The sequence below is a fragment of the Festucalex cinctus genome, chromosome 18 (assembly GCF_051991245.1).
Source record: "Festucalex cinctus isolate MCC-2025b chromosome 18, RoL_Fcin_1.0, whole genome shotgun sequence".
Lineage (NCBI taxonomy): Eukaryota > Metazoa > Chordata > Actinopteri > Syngnathiformes > Syngnathidae > Festucalex > Festucalex cinctus.
Window position 1 is genome coordinate 6800182 of NC_135428.1, and position 16549 is coordinate 6816730.

Genomic DNA, 16549 nt, shown 5'->3' on the forward strand with positions numbered 1-16549 from the left:
TACACCCTGGATTGTTCGCCAGTCAATCACAGCCTGGTCACATATAGACAAAAAAACAAAACAAAAAAACAAAAACAATCCACAGTCACACCTATAGCCAATTTAGTTAGTCTTCAATTAATCTAACATTCCTCTTTTTTGGAATGTGGGAGTGAGCTGGGGTGCCTGAAATGTAAACTAAGGACTGTGCCTAGAACCTGCTGGGCACTTTAAAAAAAAATAAAAAATAAAAATAAAAATAAAAATAAAAGATTTTGACTTTCCCCCAAATTACGTGGTTATATCATGTTTATATTTATTTGTTATACTGTAGTAGCCGCCAGGAAAGTATGGCTGAAACGTGTTGTATGTTTTAAATTTACAAAGCTTATACAGTATGTAACATTTTTAACCTGAACATCATGCAAATCAACTTGCGATTGTGTTTGGTTAGGTAGGATCCACTCATGAACCAGAAGTCCTGACATCATCCAAATTATGTGTTTAAATTGGTACACGCAAATATGTCATGTCCATGGCAATCATCTATGGGTCCGAAGGGATAAAAGGGATCTACGCGGCCAATTTTGAAAACGTGGACAACGTCAGGATGGCTGTGACGACTGGAAGAAAACTTAGGAGAGGGCATTGGAATGAAGTTGTATTACTTTGAAGGGGAACTTTTAATTTGCAGTACTTTGAAATGTCACGATTGAAATTGTGACACCAGTCCTGGAACATTCCTGACACATCTCAGCAAAGTCCACCTTTTGCTGCTTTGTCATAGTTCGTCCACTAAGTGGCGACATTGGTCTAATTCATTTCATGTTACCAACTGAACACAACGTTATCATAGTTGCTGTTTTTTCACATACAGAAATGAGGTAGATAGGTGCAGTAATTTTAAAATATATATTGCCAGTAACACATTACAGCATTTAATTTGAAGTGATTTGTAAGATATGTGCTTTTTTTTTTTGCATTTACTGCAAAATGTTATAATTTTTGTATTCTCAATATGGATGACTTCATGTGAAACGTAAGTGTAGCATGAAGCAGCCAGCCAGGACAATTCACCAAATAATACTACTTAATACAGTTTGGCCCCTGTGAAAAGTATGTGGAAACTCATCTTCATCACTTACAACAAATTTCTTTAGCACGTTTGTGACAAACAACCATTTGATTCAAATTGATGTATCAGGAAAGGTATCCAAGGTCTTCCTTTGTGAGAATTAAATTACAAAGATCATAGGTCAGACGTGTCCACCGCTACTTTTTAAAATCCTAATAGTAAGGAAGAGGAATACAATTTTTAATCCACTCCCAAAGTGCAGCTCTCCAAACAGGTAAATGAGGGTCACTGAATGCTATTTAGTTCCACTAAAAAAATACCTCACTGTAACACGGTACGGCATATGGAAGCTATTTGAAAAGCATTTAAATATGGCACTAATGATTTGTTTCCCTCCTGGACAGCATGAAACACACCCTCATGTGTATTGTATTGCACTATAAAAGAAAACATTGTACGGGCCACAATGAAGCTCTCCGGCCTGACTACAAGAGATACAGCATGAGAAAGAATGCAAGGAGACACGTTGTCATTGATTCTCACAAATTGTGGATTGGTGTGTTGATGTCGCTGAAGTATGAGGTGCCGTTTCTGTCTCCTATGTCCAAATGTGGAGCTCTCACTTTACAAGACTAAACTAATCTTTAAAAATGTAATGAATTTCCATTGGACTATAAACCAATAACACCATCTAGAGGAGTAAAAAATATTGCAAGAGGTCCATGAAGCTTCATTTTCCCATCACTAAAATTTACAACCCTTTTTAGGAGTCAGAAGATGACAATTTGGGCTACTCGACGTTCATTATTTGTCACAGAACTTTGTCCTGCTTCCTGTTATGGTAAAAGTAAATATGAACAAGCTCCTCGTTAGGAGTATAGTGCGCTATGATTGAGACGTGAAATGTAATGACAGCCAATTAGGGAGTGGCCTGAAGCACGTGCTGTAGTTGGAAATAGAAAAGCAACCGGTTGTATACTGTTGATTGTTTGTATAACGTGTCTTGCAAGTCATTTAGCGCAATAATAACAACAAAGGGGAAGAAATAGCTTCGGCAGTGTAATTACCAGGAAACCTGACTTTTACTTTCTCCTTCTTTAATTGACGTACTTGTTCTTTTTCTTTCCACTCTTTGTATTGTCTTTCTTCTTTGTATTTTCTTGCAGTTTGGATGCCCTGTGGCGCCATGTTGCAGTTTTGGTACTATGCCAGACTTCTGGTTTGTGAGCGTGAGATATTGTTACATGAGAAGTAAACACAGACATTATGATTTATCCTAATAATGTGTGGGGTCACATTTTAAACATCTGTTGACTGCCTGCCTATAAGTTGAAAACAATCCATTCAGAGACACTGGTCAACCTCCAATTTGTTCAGACGAGAAAAACTCTCCTTTATACAAACTCTCACTGTACATACATGTTTACATACATGTTTAAAGCAGTGGTGGTCAAGTTCGGTCCTCGAGAGCTGCTATCCAGCCTGTGAATCTAATGATCAGCTCATCAGCAAGATTTGCGGAATTTGCCTGATAACGATCCTGGTCATGAATCGGGTGTATTAGTGGAAAGAAACATGGAAAACAGGCTGGATAGCGGCTCTCGAGGACCGAACTTGGCTACCCCTGGTTTAAAGCATCATTTAAATGTTTTTAAAGTGGAAGTCAAACCAAATAATTTCTTTACAATATGCTCTATGTATCTCTATCTATCTTGGAGCGGCCATTTTGCCTTTTGCAACTGTGATGTCATTTTCAGTCAGAAACTGGCATAATGGCTGCCCGCTATTCTGTTTTGGTGCTTAATTCATATTTCACCAACTCAATATTTATCAGAATGCCTTTTTTAGACTAGTGGTGGTACATAGAACAAAAAAAATGGCTTGCTTTCCCCTTTAAGGAATATCGTACTTGTCGCTGTAGCATTCAAAGGGTCCAGCATTGATGCGTGAAAGCAGTTACTGGAAAATGTCAATAGTATTTCACTAAGCAATGAATCTGGTGTTACAGGTGTCGAGACTGAAGAGGAGGATTTATTCATGCCTTCTGGCTGCTTATTCTGCCTCCACACTGATGCTTCCAGAAGCTACAAACAACTGAGGCAGATCTCAGGACTAAAACACAGGACGGCTGTCAAAGTGTTTTCATAGCATACAAAGATTGAGCCAAGGAAATGTCATAATTACAGCTGGTGAACATTACAGTCAGTAAGCTGACATATTAAAATGTGATTTTGTACACCTTCTTGAAAAAAAAAAACAGGAAACGACTTGTCAAGTGTCATTGAGGTTGCTGTAGGTCATAGGACTTTTTTGCATCACATGTACGGTTTGATTAAGTTTGAAGTTGATGGTAAATGGGGGAGACATTCTTGTCCAGATTGTGGGTTTCCAACAGGCAACATCCAGGGTGAGTCAAGTATTTGCAGCCTATAAACCTGTAACACACTACCTGGTTCTATCAGTCCAGTATTGCCTCATTTTTCTCCTCAAAGCTAAAAAGGTTGGGAGGAGTAATTACACAAACACTTAACAAAACAATTTGCTAGCCTATTTGTGTCCGGCAGGAGCAGGAGCTTCTTAGTTAGTTAACGTTACGTTTCAGTGCACAATCACTGAATTTGTGGCTCTAACGAACTCAGTGTTGATCACACGTAAAATTTAGGTTTAAGATTGTCAGCCTCGACAGTTTTCTCAGATTAGACAGAAGGGAATAAAAACACTTTTAAATGGGAGTGGGGCACAAATCAAAAAATGTACTACTTGTACTCCTTCATATTTTACTTTTCATTTTGTGCCTCCCAAAAGTGCACCAAAACACGTGCATTTTATTCGTAAACCTCTAAACTTAATTGTAGGCCACTGAGGTTTTGGAAAAAACACTGAGTTTGAAGGTGTTTTTTTTTGGCTTTCTCCTTTGCGACGATGTCACAATTTCCAATTCAAATTCCAAATGCTATTATCTCATTTTTAAAAACCATCATTCAATCATTTGGTTTCATGACGCAGTGATGAAGTCTAAGTAATTTAAAACCACGTCTATATTCCATTTCTATAATGCATGGACCTTCAATAAATAGTGACATTTGTTGAGTTATTTGATTTTTTTTTGTAGTTCTGTTGGTTTGTTGTGAACTGTTGTTCACTTGTTGTTATCTTAGTCTCTGAATGTATACTGTATATTATATATTGCGGTATGGAGGCAATATAAAGCACTACTTGCAGCTAAATGGAACCTAATGGACAACATCTAGCCAGAGGGAGTTTTTTATTTTTATTTTCACAAGGTCATTCATTGTTTGCAAGATTTGTTTTTCCTTAAAGTGGAAAAGACAAATAAATAATCCGTGAAGATGTGTACTCACACATCCAGGTTTAAAGTAAACAAGGTGTGCCAGAAAAGTTCCTGGACGTGTCACAAAAGATATATTTAAAAACCCAAACCACAAATGAGAAGATTTTCCTCTTCAATGTGGGACAAATGTCAACACGTCTACAAAGTGATTTGCTTCGTTCAGTGCGAGAGAAGAAACGGGAGTTATGGAAGTGTGAACTAGTGGCTGCTTCACTGTGACATCACTCCTGCTAACAATGACTCACATCAACCAGGCTCTCAGTGATTTCCCCCCCCCCCCTAAAGCATCAAGAGGGCCCTTGCACTGCAGCTGCAGTGCATCCCGGAAGCATTGCATTGTAACCTGGATTTATTGGGTAGGGCACTTTGGCATGTTAGACGAGCCAGACTGTTAATCATTCCAATGACAGATCACCCATATTTACATATATTCATATTTAAACACAATTGCGTTGTTTGAATGAATCTATACGACATCCAAGAGCTTGAAAAGATGACAAATGGATCATATTGTAACACACTGATTTTACGCAGAAGAACTCTGTGAGATTAATTTTCTAGGTCAACAAGACTTGATTACTTCCTGGAGCACAACAAAAACCTTTTCTATGATCAGTTCTGCAAGGCAAGTCACCCAAAAAAGAAAAAAAGAAAAAAAAAAGAGGTTGAGTCACCAGATCAACAGGAAAGAGAATCTAATGATTTCATGTACACTGAAAGGAAACATACTTTGGACATGTTATTATTCTTATTTTGAAAGAAAATTACATCCACATTACATATTACAAAAATAGAAGAAATGATTTATTCTACACTACACAAAATGAGAATTTTGTTTTGTTCAGAGAAATGTTATTTACACACACACACAAAAAAAGAGCGTAATAGTGCTAATTCTCATTATTTTTGGGGATAAGCTGGAGTCCATCACGGCTGTCTTTGGGGAGATAAGTGGGTAACACCCTGGACTGGGCGCAAGCCCGCAGCAGGGCACATACACAGTAAACACACAAGCATTCACACTCACATTCACACCTATTGACACTTTTGAGTCTTTAATTAACCAAACGTTTTTGGAATGTGGGAGGAAGCAGGAGTACTGTGAGGCAGACATTCTAACCACGAGGCTGCCATGCTGCATAATAATAATAATAATAATAATATTAATAATGATAATAAATATGGCATATAGAGAGTCTACGCCTCCCTTATGCGGCATTACTCATTTCCCCCCCTTCATAGGAGTTATGTAACTGTGGCTACTTGTTTGCCTGTCACCACCCTGGAATGGACCAGGGTGCCCAATGGCCATGTGGATGCTGCCAAAAGGTGCAAAAAAAAACCAACTGGGGTTACAATGGCTTGCCGTGGCCAGGCTTCTATAAATGTGAGTATTGATTAATGGAATTCAGTACAGTAAAATGTGCGCTCTATGCTTCACTCTCAACAAAGTGCTCATTATCATGATGAACTGTTGAACACATCATTGCAATGCACTACTTTTGCTGCATCATTAATACAAATCTGGACAACAATGAATTTCACCGAGCCGAGAAATTAGCTATTACGCTGTGGCGATGAGGACAATATCAGATAAGGTAATTGCTACTTTCCTGGTAGCTTGTTGACAAGATAACTACAGTGTACGGGACGAGGGGAAGCAACGCTTCACCAGATACATCATGATGATATTGCAAATCTTTCTTTGCTTGAAAACCTGAAAGACAAATTCAAGCGCTCCTGGCCAAAAGACTGACTCCTGCTCGTCACTCTGTCGCAGAAATTCTCTCCTCCTTTTATTTCAGCCAAGGCTGCATGCAATTCAAATGATTCCCCTTATAAGCGTATGACGCCGGAGATGAGAATGGGCCGAGCGGTGCTTTTCCCGCTCAAAGGTGCAGAGTGACCCCGTTTATTGTGGATGGTGCATTCGCTATGTCACTCTGACTTGTGCTCAGAGGAGCCAAGCATCCTTTTGGAAGACAGTTAATTGAGGCAGAAACATGCTTGAAGGAGGATTACATGTTCCCAGCCTGCTACTAAAAAAAAAAAAAAGAAAAAGAAAAAAAAAAAGTCATTCAAATAGAAACATCAGCAAGCTCACATAATTACTTCTGCATTGACGGCTTAGCATCTTTATTATGTTCACTAGTCATAGCTAATGCAATGATATTTAATTGAGGAAGAGATTTTTGTTTGATTGGATGAGGAGATTTGGGGGGTTTGCTAGAACTTGTGGGTCTAAAAACAACAACAGACAGAGCAGTTGCTATGGTAACCGGCGTTGCAAGAATGCTACACACTTAAGATTTTATGTATTTTCTACTTGTGACTTCTTCTCTTTGGCCAGAATAAACTCAACAACTTTTCTTTTTATATTTAGCAAGACTATAATTAAAATATCCCTTTCTGTGCGACTTGCAGAAAGAAAGAAAACACACAAGTTACTTTCTTTGGTTTCTCATGGAATAAAAATCTGTTTCCAATGTGAAGTGTATGAACTCCCCCACAAAAAAAAAAAATCTCATTGAACTAAGCTTACGTTGTACATCACACAACAGGTGTTGTCAATTTTTTTTTTTTTTTTTTACAGAGTCCATTTTTAATACAACAGAAGTTGCGTAACTATCATCGAGAGCTTACAAATGCTGAGAGACAATGCCAAATCATCTTCACACTCTCCAACAAATTAATTCTGCAAACGCTGCATGATTCATGTTGAAAGAGAGAGACATTGGACAAATAATGCAACAACAGCGGGGAAATTTGGAGCCTGGGGAAGACGGTTGATGAAACTGAAGTGAAACTTATTCCAACATTCCGGTTCCAAAACGTATTTTTTTTTATAAAGATCTTGCAGGAAATAGGCCACCAAGGTATCAGCTGGGATGACGCCCTGCCAGAAGCACTCAGACCAAGGTGGGAGAGCTGGCTGGCAATGTGACTTCGCCAACCTTGACAAGGATGTGCAAGGATAAACATACGGAAAGGAGAACAAACTGTTGAACAACGGCAGCCAGCTCCCACGGCATCAACCGGAACAACCTGACGTTTTCTTGGATGCAGACGGTCTCCTCAAGGTAGAAGGGAGACTTTCATCTCTAAGACTCATTCAAACATCCATCCATCCATTTTCTTGACCGCTTCTTCCTCACAAGGGTCTCGGGGGTGCTGGAGCGTATCTCAGCTGGCTTTGGGCAGTAGGCGAGGTACACCATCCACACTCACAATCACACCTAGGGACAATTCGGAGCGCCCAATTAACCTGTCATGCATGTCTTTGGAATGTGGGAGGAGACCGGAGTACCCGGAGAAGACCCACACAGGCACGGGGAGAACATGCAAACTCCACCCAGGAAGGCCGGAGCCTGGACTCGAACCCGAGTCCTCGGAGGCGGACGTGCTAACTACTCGGCCACCGTGTCAGCCCTCATTCAAACAGCCTATTATAATTCCAAAGCAACATCATGTGACCAAAGTCATCATATCTCACTATCCTGATGCAAAACGTATGGTGTAAAACACCAAGCAAAATGATGGGTGCCCAGGCACATGACCTTTTGTTCCTTTTACCACAGCAAATCTCCGGTAAAACTAATGTCCCTCTCCCATCTTATATATACAGTATTCACTTTGGACTAACTAATTGTAGCATTTTTTTTTAAATCAAGTTGGTCAACAATTCAATTTGTAATCTTAAATTGGTTCAACAATTCTCTTTCTAGGGTGTACCACCACTGATGCCAAATTCCTAGAACATGCAAGCCAAGTGAAGTCTATCCAGAAGGCTACGTTGGAACTCAGCATCAACAAAAGCTCAATTCATCTCCTCAATGGGGATCCCCTCCTCACACATAAAGCTATATATCAAAAGCAAAGTGCATGTCGCTAAACCCAGTGTCATTTCTTCAACGCTCCCTTCCAACTCTATACTGAGGGAATTTAATTTTTATTGTAAATGTCTCCTGCAGTTCGTATACATTATTGTATACAGCAGCGACCAAATATCAGGTGCCTAAACACAAAAACAGAACAGCAAAAAACCAGGAGGAACTACATATAATCTACATTAGCAAACTTAGTTTTTAACTTTAGAATATTGATCCCTTTTCACCGCCTGTGACTTTAGGATATGCAAAGAGGCTTCTAATGGCAGACTACGAGAGGTTACGTTGTGGAAAATGTCAATAGTGGAGAAACAATCATTCAGTGACATTTGAAGCGCGATTACAGTTTGAAAAAAGGGACATTTTCTAATAGCAGGGTGTTAAAAACGAGCCTGGTTAAGAAAACAGTCAAGTTACTGTTAAACAATTCATCTGCATCGTCTTTTTCTTAGTGTGTAGCATTTACATGGTTGAATCAATTCAGAATGACAGCCAATGTGTCATTTGACGTAAATTATACTTTTTTTGCCCCTTGTTAAAAAAATAAAAATAAAAAAAATAAAACATGCAGCCATAACAGCACATTAATGTCAATCATCACCTGCAGTGAATTGTGACTAAAATCTGCATAATGTTGGTTGAAGATAAGCACTCTGTATTGTCTGCTATCGAGCCACTGAATAAGTATCTGCATAAAAGAAAACAAGTCTGACTAGAAAGCTTAAAAACTGCTGAATGACAATATGGATATAGTAATTGTCACAGATCAACGTGTAGTCGCTATTTCCTGTGTTTTGACTTTGCCACAGGTGCTCCAGCGCGAGGCTGGACTAGGGAACAAGAAGTGCGATTAACGACTGGCACTTATAATGTTACATACACTCTTATGTCATTCTTATGATACTTTCACAACAACCAAAGACATGGGATAAAGATCGTTTTTTTAGAGGCAGGACATGCGAGCCAGTCTTGGAAACGATTTGCTTAAAAGGGAAAGCGTTGGATGCTCACCATGATGGAAAAAAAACTAAACATGAATCACAACTAGGTTGGAACACAAGCACGTCAATTAGTTGCCAGGGACACAAATTTCTCATTCAACAAATCAAAAGAACTGCTGAAAAGATATATTGTGCATTTCTTTCCAGTAATAAATTGATTTGAGATATTGTGCATTTGTTTTAAATGAAAGCATTACGGACGAATACATCATGTGGCGAACCAATCTGAATGTGAAACAAAGTGTAGTAGTGTTTGATGAGTACAACATTTTGTAATTCAGACGTTACAAGTCTCCCTACTTCTTTTTAGTACGTTACTTTTTTGTGTGTGCGGGTGTGTGTGTGCGTCCATCCTGTTGAAGGACTTCATTATCTTGGCAGCAAGAGGGGGCACTACGAAGGCTATGAACGACTATGTAAAATGTCCCAGATAAGAACACTAGCTGCAACACTTAACACCTGCATTTTGCTCTTTTGGAAGGGCCTTGTAGTAGCCTTGCTGGAGTGGTTAATAGTAGTTTACATAAGTTTAAATACAGCAACACACAATTTCACTGAATTAATTGTTTAATTGTTATGTGAATTCATGGCTAATGTAAAACATTTAAGGTTTAATATAAAGGTTTGATAGCAATAGTTCATTATAGCAGCACATGGTTCAGACCGCATGGCGAGTAAGTACAAAGCGCTAATTACAGTTTTGGCCAATACAACTTGGCAAGACTTCCCAATAACAAGTCTTCGCTCTGACTCTTCTTGCCAGCGAGTACTATGAAGCCTGATATTACACTTGACTGTGGAGCTGAAAGAGGCGTGGAGATAACGGAGGGAATGTGTGGGAGAACTGAGACAAAAAAGCAAGGCTTCGAAGCGGCAAAATGCCAAGGCTGAGACATCAGACCTTCCCCTGAAAAAGTGTTAAATCTGTGAACATGAAGCTTCAAGGTTAGACAAACTGGAGTGGAAGTTTGGGAAAACGGCACTAACAGGGGGGAAGTTCCTTAGCAGAAAGTTCACGCAACAATATGTTATCAGTCTAAGTGAAAAATAATGGCTTCTAAATCATTTGCTAAGTACAGTATGTTGGCATGTAAACATGAGAAACGCTTCTCAGATGTTGCCAAGGCGACTACAGAGCACCCACTTTGGTTGGGTAAAATGTAATAATATTAGCCATTGAGTTATCAGTAATGTTGGACGTTATAAATAAATTTAATGTGACATCAGCGTTATGCATTTTTGGCAAGCTCTTTAATCAAACGAAGCCTCCCAAAAAAATACATTGACTGAGCAGACTGTCCTCACAGCAGCAACCAATCACAGTTCAGTTTCAGACAACAGGTGAGCTGTGATTGGTTGTTGCCTGAGACCTGAGCAACTGTGATGTCATCTTCAGGCGACGGCAAGTGGCAAAATGGCCACTGCCTGAGATGGATAAAACGGCTGGATTTTGCTTCATAACTCATATTCCACAAATGGAATATTAATAAGAATGTCATGTTTTAGACTAAGAATACGTACAGTATTAGAGAGTTCGCCAAAAGATGCATGATTAATGCTGGTGATTTGTTTGAATGGTTTAAAAAAATGATGACTAATAGGACTGGAGTTAAAAATAGTGAAGATACTTATTCTGCATTATGCGAAATCTGAATGTCCTTTGACATTTGTGACACTGATATACTCCTGTAAGAAACTAATACATCAAAATAGTTTCACTCCCTCAAAGACTAAACGAACTCAGATTGTTTATCCCCGATGTCTCCTATCTGGAAGGATGAACACAATCAAGGTGAAATTGGATCAAAAAGAAGGATCCTTGGCCTACGACGACTGTGTTGGTCGCCATTCAAGGTTTACGTCTTGGACGTGTGTGTGAGGATATGATGCAATAAAATGTATTTTTGTTATGTTACTTTCCTCATATATACATCAAACTTCTTGTTCTTTGACTGGCTATTATGAAAAAGCCTTTAGATCTCTAGGATGGCCGGCAAGAGAAGTATCTTATTTTGAGTGTGTTTTGTTAGAGAAGACAATAGTTGATATTGCAATGAAGTTTCATTTGCAGCAAATTTTAAATGAGATAGTACACTGACTGAGATGTGTTGGCTTCTTCAGATCGTTTCAAACAGAGCAAGAGAACGCATTTGCATCTTTATCCAAATGACTGACTTTGTTCTCTCTTGTATTATTTGTGAAAATAGTTTGAAATGTTTACAGATGAGGTTTTGTGATTAGGGAGCTCAATTTTCCTGGCACTGGAATTGTCACAATAGAGCGCATTTGGAGATTGCCAATCCACCCCCTCCACTTTGAAAACTGCCATTTGTCTGGTGCCCAAATGTGACAGGCAGTCTAGACGCGTCTACTTGACTCTCTCTACTTGGCTATTTGAATGTTTCCACCTGCAACAAGAACTCTTGACATACACACACACACACACACACATTTAGACCAAACCTTCCCTCCCCGCAGTTTGATTAATGCACATACAGTTGAATGTCTTCAGCTGTGAGAAGGTGAACTTAATTTAACCTTCTCTAAACTTTTGAATGCATATGTCCAACTGTTTCACTACTTTTTGCACAACTTGCTGTTCTCCAACAAGGAGCTGAATGATGAAATTTAGATGACTTCGAATTGGGATTTAAACAGTCCTCACTGTGTTCACAGTTTCACATCAAGGCAAAAACTAACAACTGATCAAGAGTACATCATCACTGTGAGGATTTGTCAGAAGGAAGCAAACACAGACTTTAGAGTGCCACGGTTTCATCAGCAGGCTGCAACAAAGAAGCATAGGCAGGAAGAATCACAGGAAGGTATAGATGTCTTGGAAATGGGCAAGCATCAGCTCCTTGTTAGGGAACAGCAACTTGTGCAAAAGTATTAAAACATGGAACATTTGGATAAGTGTAGAGGTCAACTAAAAGTTCATCCGTCAAGGTCAGGGTAGCACATTTCCTGAAATGTACCCACAAGTGGAATATCCCTCACTTTTTGAAAGTAGTGTATACTTTCACGTAATCAAATTAAAGATGCACTATTAGAGAAAATAGGGGTACCTGAGTACACCCCTTATATTTCTTAGACATTTCTTGAGAATAATATGTTCTATGTGCCCTCACTAGTCTAAACATGACATTCTGATTAATATTAAATTTGTGGAATATGAGTTATGAAGAAAAATCCAGACGCTTTTTTCCATCTCAGGAGGCGGCCATTTTACCACTTGCTGTCGACTTAAGATGACATTAATGTTGCTAAGGCAACGACCAATCACAGCGCAGCTTCACAAAACAGGAGAGCTGTGATTGGTCAAAATGGCAAAATGGCCGCCCCCTGAAATGCCGCCCCCTGAGATGGATAAAAATGGCTGGATTTTGCTGCTTAACTCATATTCCACTAACTCAATATTAACCAGAATGCCATATTTTGACTAGGGGGCTGCATAGAACATATTATTGTTAAAAAAAAAAAATGGGGGTTGACTTCCCCCTTTAATTATGTATTTTAATGGCTATTACAGCAACAAAAGTTAGTAGACTACTAAGTGAAAATGTCCGAATTGAGCTCAGCTGGTCATTTTCTCCACCCACTGTCATGTGACTCATTTGTGTTGAATAGGGAGCGGTTAAACATGGTATCGGACTCGCTCATTCTGGTCAGTGAAAGTGCTAAATGGCAAAGAACTCGCTGAATTTCCAACACATTGAAAGTGAGCTGTAGCAGAGTGGCCAAGACTGCCAACTTCAAATCAAACAGTAACAATTTGCCCAAAAATATCTTTACAATAGCCTTTTTAATTGACGATTTATGACTGAACAATCTTCAAATTAGTAGATTAACACCTTATCTGTTCGCAACAGTTTTCAGACTAGGTTCGGGTTCGAATTTCCCACCCTAAGTCTGCGGATGTGACGCCATGTGCGCATTGTGGACGTGAAGAAGGGTGTGTGCAGTTTCATTTACTGGCCATTGGTGCAGCAGTGGTTCAACATTGAATTGTCTGCTTTCAGCACCATTAAAAAGTAACAACTTTTGATGCCAGTTCCCCTCAAAAAGTACGAGCACAAACAATCCTAAGAGTGGAAATTGGTATGCAGGCGGGTCTTTGCATGCATTGTTTGGCCTGAAAAATGATTTCATACTAGCAAACATTTTTTTGTATTTTATGTTATTACATTTGATAATTAAATCACACACCTTATTTATTGTCTGTGCAATTTAGTTGATAGTTGGAAAATAATTTGGAACTTAAAATATACAGTATAATGGTGTAAACAAACAAATTCCGTTCAGGAGATAGAGAAAATTGAAAGCACGTTTTATCGGAAGGCTCGGGTACATCAATTATTTTTGCCTTCAATGCAGCAGGACAGCTATTTGTTTAAGTAACAAATAGTTAGAAATTCAATTTCAAGCACCATCTGTGAAAAGGGAACGTAAAAATACAAGTCGAGCATTTTCAAGAATATTGCGACCCAAAACATTGTGTCATCATGCAATCTCATTCTCAGTCAAAGCTATAAACAAGAAAGTACATGATGTAAATCGAACATTTGATACGCTTCAGCAGACATTATACTTCTAAAACTCACATCACTGGAACACTGAAGCAAAGTGAGTGCAGTGAGTATCCATGACCACTCGTGGCTTCTGTAGCCCATCAGGCCCAGTTATGCTCCCATTCGAATGCAAGCCACATCCTTTCAATTACAAAGGCTGCACTTCGGATGTAGTGTGTAATGGTTGGGGCCTTAAGGGGTGCTGCACATCAGCAACAAGTTGCAGCTCTAAAACCTGCCTGATTGTAATTCCACAGATGAGCAACACTTGATTCACTTGAGAGCCTTGACACGCGCTTGATTAACCCCGTAGAATCTGGAATAATATTACGTGGTGGATGAAGTATGATGAGTCGGCATAGTAGGCATGAAGATGTTTCTTTTGTGTAATTTTCTGCAGTAACATATATTTTTCTCCAACTTATGAATCATCTGGGATTGTTTTCTTAAAAAAATAAATCACAAGTTTTGGTGCCTGCTTCCTGTTTTGTTGCCAAAAAAAGCTTTGGGGCATAAATATTGTACCTCCCTGGTCAGGCAAAGACCTTTGAAACTGTTAGGCTTGATACTGATGTAAGACTTTCGGGTTTGGGGCATTGGAAATAGAAATAGAAAATCAATGTGATGACATGCAATACAGCAGATTATGTTATCAACACAGTGTGTTCTTAAAAGAACAAGTAAGTAAAAGGAAATGAATGACCATTAATGTTAAGGAGAAGGCAACCCAAAAATTTTGCAATATACCGTATGTACCGTAATACCGTATGTACGCCCACCAGTCAAAACACGGCATTCTGATGAATATTGCTTTTGTGGATTATGAGTTATGTAGCAAAAAAAATAAAAAAAATCAATCCATTTTTATTAGGGATTAACCGATTATCGGTGCGGATATTCGGCATTTTGACGAATATCATATCCGCCTTTTTTTTTTTAAAATTTGACGGCCAATAAAAGATCTACTTAAAACTGCATTAATCACAGGGAGCTACATTTTCACTTAACTTTATAAGAGATGCTGCTGACCTTAGGAACGCTCTGCACCTCTTGTGATTGTTTGAAGTTCTAACAAAAGACAAGTAAACATTTAACTTCACCTATTTCAAAATTTTGGAAAACTTTATTTACTGAGGAAATTAATATGGAACTTACATTTTCATTTAAGTTTTTAAAGACGCGCTGATGACCCTGGGTACTGCCTGAACCTTTCATTTCCGTTTTCTTAACCGCTTATTCCTCAAAAGGGTCACGGGGCTGCTGGAGCCTATCCCAACTGGCTTCGGGCAGTAGGCAGGTTACAACCAGAACTGGTTGCCAGCCAATTGCAGGGCACACAGAGACGAACAACCATCCACACAACAATTACACCTAGAGATAATTCCGAGCACCCAATTAACCTGCGTTTCTTCTTTGGAATGTGGGAAGAGACCGGAGTACCCGGAGAAGACCCACATAGGCACGGGGAGAACATGCAAACTCCAACCAGGAAAGCCGGAGCCTGGACTCGCTCTTGCGTCCTCAGTATTGGGAGGCGGACATGCTAACCACTCATCCACCGACTCCCTGAACCTTTTGTTCAAATTTTCAAACAAATAGGTGTATTTTCTAATAGATTAAAAAAAAATTGAACATTTTACAAATCTAAAAAGATGTTCAATAAATTCAAGTTAAGAATTGGAATTTGTGTTTTTTAAAAATTTCACACCAATATTAGTTTCCCTTTTACAGAAAATGAATATCGGCTCCAAATTTCGGTTATCAGCCTCGCTATTAATAATCGTCATCGTTACCAGCCTTGGAAAAAAAAACATATCGGCCTATCTCTAGTTTTTATCCATCTCAGGGGGTGGCCATTTCAACACTTGCTGTCAACTGAAAATGCCAATACAGTTGCCCAGGGCTCGGGTAAAGGCCAATTACAGCTCAGCTTCAGGAAACATGCTGTGATTGGTCATTGCCTGAGAAACTGTGATGTTATTTTTAGTTGACAGCAAGTGCCTAAATGTGCACCCCCTGAGATGGATAAAACAGGTGGATTTTTCTGGTTAATTCATATTCTACAAACACTATTAATCTCAATAATGTGTTTAGACTTTTGGGGCTTTAGTGATGACTTCCCCTTTAAGCCACACAATTTAAAACAAAAAGATTTTTTCCTGATAACATTCAACGAACTACTGGTTCAATATGAAATACAGTAATTTAAACAAGCCTAACTGGATGACAAATCAAATTGATGTTGTTTTGTTTTTTCTTTTTTCCCGCTGGCAATGGGACTCCTTTGCAACTCAAAAAAAGCAAAAACAGGAAAAACATTCCGCTAATAAAAGTGGGAAAATCGCTGAGCACGATATTTTTTTTTTGTACGTATTTCAGTAAGCATACAGGCTACGTTAAGTGTGAATGATTTAAGATGGGATTCAACGGGAAGGATTCAAATGCTTTGAAGCTGAAAATTATGGCGTTTAGCTTGTCGCAAAACACGGAAAGACCATCAATTACAGGCTAATGAAAATCCAAACAAAATCAGCCTTGATGGTCGACACAAGTGTGAGTTACTAGGGTTTAGACTGACATCAAGCAGTCACAGTGCCCATATGTGGTTTTGGCACTAGTGCTCTCTTGTTTCATGCTCGGTTGGACTTGTGCGGCTGCCAGGAGCAACAGGCGGCCAGATACAA